The following is a 6,857-nucleotide window of genomic DNA, read 5'->3' on the forward strand; positions in this document are numbered from 1 at the left end:
TTCTTCCTTGTCGTGTTCGAGATTTAAAGGAATAGTATGAATCTGATTGAATATTGTGAATTCCCTAAAGACTTGATAGTGATGAAGTTTATGTGGCCAGCTAGTATGATTTCATGGCATGTTGTGTTGTTCTGTTGATTTCGTCGTATCTAAATGAGGGCTCAGTAGTCAAACTGAAGTGTTTTAAGTTGTGTTCGAGTTTTCTATGAAATTAATTGGTCTTTGTTTATTTGTTGTTCTCCTTAGCCGCTCAAGATTATTATTAAAAATATAATTTTGGTTCTTGCAGGTCTCTTCTATTGGTATGGGATTAGTTTCACTCTTAGCAATTAGATTGACCGATTCACTCAGTTAAAGAATCCCAGGAGTTTTCATGTCTTCGTAGTTGTATCTTCGAATAGCTTTTATCTGTTTTAAAATCTTTTAATAGTTTGTCTTCATAGTTTCATTCCAGAACATTTCCTCTACAATATTCCTCCTTTCAGAGAAAAGAGGCAGAAGATCACCAGAAATGCTTTTTCCTCGTAATTGTTCCTCGCAAAACTTACTACCATACTTTAGCTTCCACTTGAAACAACTTTTCCCAAGAAATAAAGTATGCCTATGAGTGGAGAGAATCACTAAAAGTACTAAAAATGTGCAATTGGTCCAGTAGATTTAATCGAAGTTATATATAAAGTAGAATAATGATGATACTACTTCTCCAGAAAGTTACTTCCTCTTTACTTTTGTCTTCATTGGATGATTAACACAACTTATGATGATCATGCTTGTATTGAATTTTGAATTAAAGAGGAATTTGTTAAACTCTGTTCTGACTCGAACTGTAGGAGAAATTTTGGGCTAGTTGTTGACAAGTATACCTCATGATAAATTACCACTTCATTTTTAACATGCACGCTTATTAGAATTATATGCTTAGGTTCGAGGCATGTGGGCCTTCGGGCCATCATTGTTTATTTTACTGAGAATTTTAGTTTCTTCTGATCTTGTCTGTTTCAATTATAACCTGAATTATTGCTACTTGCTATACCTCTCTTTAACCGAGGCATATTCTTAGTATATTCATAAAAATTACAAGCACAAGTCTTTGAGTAGTTTATGAGAATCCATTCTCATGATCACTGTTAAGCACACAAAAAGCAAATGATAGCTTATGCATTTGATATCATATCATATCAGAGAGCTTTAAATGTTTGAGCTTTTTGTTCCTTATTCTGAAATTTGGAACTATCCCTTTGTCCATGTTTATTAGACCTCTCACATGTGTAGGGATATTAGTAAAGTTGGTGTAGACCTTAGTAGTCTGTGGTGTGTGACTTAGAGCTGCGAGATGGTTTGCTACCTTGTTTGCTTTTCTATAGCAGTTCTAGATGGTACTGCGTAACCTTCCATGGTCTATCTTAGATGTTTCATGTTAAGACTCCCATGTATGAACTTCTATTTGGTGTGTGTATTTGCCTTGACTTATGTATTCTACGTACCCCTCCATGTTATAGGAACTTTCTGTTGAGATTTTTATAAGGCTAACAAGTTAAAGGTTGTCCTGCTCTTATCCATATACTCATCTACCTCTCAAGTATCATATATTACGATGTTGTTTAAGATCTTAGCTTCTTTGTAAGTTATGATACAAATGTCCTATTGTGTATGTGCCCTTGATTAAATTAGAGCTTGCCCAGATAACATAGATCGTCACCAATTTCCTTTAGGCTTTTGATAATAATAATAATGGGTAGACAAAATAGTTTCTCCTATTGTTCTACTAGAGTGAGAATAAGGACTTCTTATTGCTATCTTCTTCAATTGAGGATTGATTGCTCATAAATTTTTAGTATGTAAATACCATGTTGCCTTCATTTGTAAAAAGTAGAGATATTTTTAAAAGAAAGTGACTGACTTTGGTACTACATAATGAGATTTCTCTTTCTTGCTTTGTCCTCCCAAATAGGTTGTAGAGGCTTTGTTTACATGTTATTTTGCTTTATATGTTAATGATATTGAAGTAGAGTTTTGGCTTTGGGGTGTGATGTTGTTTGTTGTAGTATGTTAGTGATATTATAAGTAGACTTTTATGGGAAATCTTATTATGTAGCTTCATCATTGCACATGTATTTATTTGAATATCTGTTTTGATTTTGATAGTCCTCTCCTCTTGCTTTCCTAGTAAAAGAAATGCATATTCAGGTCTCTGAGAGAATTTAGGTTTGGTATTTGGGTTCTCCTATGCCTACAGGACCCTCAACTTTGCATATTCGCTTAGAAATCATGATTTAGGACCTTAAGTAAATGTTTAATTCAATGTTGCCAATGTGATTTATAACTTGTTTGAGAAACATGAATATAGCACAAACTTCGTGTTAACTTGATTGAATACTTGCTCTTCCACTTAGAAATCATGTATCAGGGAGAAGTATGAAGAACAGTCCTCCCTTTTCCTATTGTAGTATCAGTAAAATAATATGTAGTTGTCATATCAAGTTCAATAGCCAATGCGGTAGAACTAGAGTTCGATAAAATAAATGCTCCACTACTTATCTTCTAAGCTTAGATAAAGGTTTTAGATTACTTCTTACTCTCCCATTGTACCTCAATGAGATGTTTTAACCTACATTCTTGGTTTTGTGTGGCCTATAAGGACTTTCAGTGTAGTGTTGGGCTTATCTTACTGGATTCTAATCTTTCATATTGTTCTGCAATTCTAGACTTGACCCAATGTTGACCTTGTCTTCAAGTGGAATGTTTCTCTTGGCTATACAAGTTGATTACTGGGGAATATTTCCTTTTAATTCTTCATAGAAAGCAGAACGTGTTCATCGGGATGCACCTGCAATATTTTCAGTGTGGCATAAGTTGCGCAATTCTAAACAAAAGAAGGCTGAGAAGAGGGACACAAACAAACTGGTCTCCTCTTACACCTAGTGTCTTTTTTATTGTTAGCATTCAACAGCCAAATTTCTCTTGTTAAATACGAACTGTTGGAACGATCCTTGATGGGTGTCTCTCTTGGCCCTTGCTAATTGTGTTCTCCAGACAACTTTTGCAATTGTTAAGTTGCTTTTTAGAACACAAACTTTGGTCGCAATTTTCGGCTTTCCTTTGACATGGATTGAAAATTCTTAGAATTTTGATAGTAATTAGATATAACAAATCTCATTATGTTCCTTATATATATTCATTTTGTCTTGCAGGGACAAGCCACTTAAACAATGGTTCAAGGATGGTGTCGATCAAGGAGCAGTTACAAGGCACTTAATACTTTTGTCTTTTTTGGTATATGTATATGCGTACAATTACAATGCACAATGAAGTGTCGGGTAGTATATATGTAATTTAATTTTTAATTATAATAATATTTATAATATTCGGTTTGAGAAATTCTTTTGGTGTTTGTGAAGCATTATTGGTTGCTTTAATATTGATAGTCAATTGATATGAATATCTCTATATGAAATTTTAGAGAATTAGGTTCCTATTGACATGGAAATGTATATAATTTTGGTCATTATAATTGCTGAAAAAATAACTTTTAGTGGCGACATAGTTTTGTCAAAACATTAGTAATTGTTGCGATATATAAGTTGCCACAGAAGGTCAATTTCTTTTGCAGTGACTTTAGTCGCTACAGAAAATATTGTGTCTTTCATGGTTAAACCTTTTGTGGCCACTTTAGTCGCTACTAAATGACATTTATAGTGGCGACATAAATTTTGTGGCGACAGTAGTCACTACTAAAGGTGAATATATAGTGGCGACCCGTCTAATATTTGTTCTTATGGAATAATTTTTTGTAGCATTTTTTTCAACCTTTTGTGGCAACTCGGTCGCCATAAAATATGTTCTTTTAGTAGTGACTATAGATGTCGCCACAAATAACCTTCAGTTACGGTTTTCCTTGTGGCAATACAAAAGTCGCCGCTAATACCTTTTAGCAGCGGCTTCTAGGGATTTTGTGGCGACTTTAGTCACCACAATAAGGGTGATTTCTTGTAGTGTTACAACTTTAACGGTAAACAGTTTGGCGCCCACCGTAGGGCTAAAAATAATAGTGATTATTTTCTTGTTGGTTTCATTACACAACGTAAGTTATCTTTCACACTTTTTCTTGTCCAAGATCTTCAATTTCAGGTCGAAATATCTGGCTCGGTTAACAGAATTGAGAATGTCAACCTTGAAAACCATGGAGAAAATGTTGTGACCATTCCAGTTATTGACGCGCCACCACAGAACCCCAATAATGCACATGGACCGATTCCAGCAGACACGGGTTCGCAAGATGCTCAACAGGTCGACGAAACCTCACATACCGACAGGAGCATACAACATGGCGACCAAAATACAACGGGACCTCAGATCCCAACGAACATGTCACTGCTTATACGTGCACAGTAAAGGGCAATGACATAAAAGACGACGAGATCAAGTTCGTCTTACTAAAGAAGTTCAGAGAAACGCTCTCGAAGGGGTCCATGATGTGGCATCACAACCTAGCTCCCAGCTCCATAGATTCATTTGCCATACTAGGAGATTCCTTCATAAAGGTAGATACGGCGAAATCAAAGGGCCTAATTTCTTACAATCGAGTAACTTTGGAAGAATATCTCGAGACCCCGAGGACGTGGAGTTGCGACCGAGTCCCCTCCCTCGGGGCTCGTCGAGGCCCGACTCAAAGAAGACGAAGATCGAGGCTAGAGCAAAAAAGGAGAATTCCCAAGGCACGCGGCCAAGTCTGACAGAGCTGGCCTACCCAGAACCTGTGTCGAGGCATCGTGTCTAGCCGTCCCATCTCCATGCTTTTATAATTAATGAACGTTGTACTATAACCGGATTCCCCTCCAATCTAAAGGGGATCCTCATCACCTTGTAAGGGGCTGCTATTGCTCCAACCATTCTACACAAGATCAATAACATCTCTCTCTCTCTCTCTCTTTCTCTCTAATTTACTCGTCCGAGGCTACTCTTTCCATTTATTGCTTTCATACTTATTCTTCGTTTATTGCTTGATATTGGCCATAAAGCCCTCTTTAATTAAATCCTAACTATTATCTCCTTCCCGGTTACCCTCGATATCCCGAGCTTGAGCTGGATATCGACCTCGAGGCCTTTCATCAATCAGTTCAAAGCCAGCAAGCCCCTCGGTTTGATTACTACCTCATTTTAACTTGTATTTCATCATTAAACTTCATATGCCTAGCATCAACTTCTCTAACAACTAGCATAAAAATAGATCACGCATTTTTAGAGTCCCATTTACAAATTTAATTATTGTTACCATTTTCACAGTAAACAGTTTGGCGCCCACCGTGGGGCTAAAAATAATGGTGATTATTTTCTTGCTGGTTTCATTACACAAACACAAGTTGTCTTTCACGCTTTTTCTTGTCCAAGATCTTTTGATTTTAGGTCAAAATGTCCGGCTCGGTAAACAGAGTTGAGAACGACTACCTTAAAAATCACGAAGAAAATGGTGTGGTTGTTCCAGTCATTGGCGCGCCACCACAGAACCTCGATAACGCACCTGGACTGATTCCAGCGGACACGGGCTCGCAAGACGTGCAGCAGATCTATGAAACCTCATGCACCGACAGAAGCATACAACATAGTAACTAGAAGGAAGCCCAGAAGACCCTGGCCCGGGAAGTACAGGAAGTTAGTCTTCATGATATTTTTAAAATGTTGCAGGCACAACAGTTGGCTATCGCTCAATTGCAAAGCCATCCGAAGACTCCCAGCACAGTAGCGCGGGAAACCACTTCCCTGGTAGAACAGGTACCAGAGAGGTCAAGCAACATTGAATAAGTAGCCGATCCTGCCATCGTGAAATTGCTGGAGGATCTCACCAAAAGGATGGAGTCAGGCAAGAAAATGATAGCAGCCAACGATTAGAAGGTCGAAACTTATAATTGTAGAGTCGACCAAATCCCGAGCGCGCCCCCGGTCCTGAAGGGTATAGATTCGAGGAAGTTCATGCAATGGCCGTTCCCAGAGGAAGCATCTATGAAACCTATTCCAAAGAAGTTCAGAATGACAGAACTCCCAAAATACAACGGGACCTCGGATCCCGATGAACACGTCACTTCCTATACGTGTGCGGCAAAAGGCAACGGCATGAAAGACGATGAGATCGAGTCCATCTTACTGAAGAAGTTGGGGGAAACGCTCTCGAAGGGGGCCATGATGTGGCATCATAGCATAGCTCCAAACCCCATAAACTCACTTACCATACTGGCGGACTCCTTCATAAAGGCACATGCCGGTGCCATCGAAGAACTGGCGAGAAAGCCCGACGCATCCAAGATTGAGCGAAGGGAGAATGAAGTGTTGTGAGAATTTGCACCTCGTTCCCAAGTGGAACGAACGGAACTACCCCTGGTCTTAGACGAATGAGCGGTGCAGGCCTTCACTCAAAGCCTAAACGAACAAAGCCCGATGATTTCAAGGAAGTTGAAACAGAACTTGATCGGGTATCCAGCCAAGACCTGGTCGGACGCCCACATCCAGCATCAGTCGCAAATCGAGGATGTGGATGACCAGTTGGGAGCCCCCTTGGGCTCAGTATACCCAAGCAGGCTCCTGGCAAAGAAACTGATGCCAAACAAAGAGAGATATCGGCGTACGCCGTAGATAGGGGGAATGCCCCAAGACGCAACCTACCTCGCTACGATCGGAGGATGGATCGAGGACAATATTCTCAAGGAATCATCAATAGAGCCAGATTCGACAGGGACACAAGGCCAACGAGGGTGCCTCGCCTATCAGGATACAATTTCAACATCGCTGTATCAGACATCGTGTTCACCGTCGACAAAACCAGGGACGCCAAATGGCCCAGGCCTATTCAGTCGAATCCCTCTCAG

The 6,857-nt window shown here is 39.3% G+C and overlaps 1 long non-coding RNA gene across 1 annotated transcript; it reads left to right on the top strand.

Annotated features, from left to right (window-relative positions):
* Window positions 1-1,064: 1,064 nt before the first annotated feature.
* LOC142182378 (uncharacterized) lies at window positions 1,065-3,335 on the top strand. The gene is made up of 3 exons (XR_012711258.1): window positions 1,065-1,376; window positions 2,706-2,904; window positions 3,192-3,335. It is a non-coding gene; the product is annotated as an uncharacterized LOC142182378 (long non-coding RNA).
* The last annotated feature ends 3,522 nt before the right edge of the window (window positions 3,336-6,857 follow it).

This window comes from Nicotiana tabacum, chromosome 1 (genome assembly GCF_000715075.1).
Source record: "Nicotiana tabacum cultivar K326 chromosome 1, ASM71507v2, whole genome shotgun sequence".
NCBI classification, from domain to species: domain Eukaryota; kingdom Viridiplantae; phylum Streptophyta; class Magnoliopsida; order Solanales; family Solanaceae; genus Nicotiana; species Nicotiana tabacum.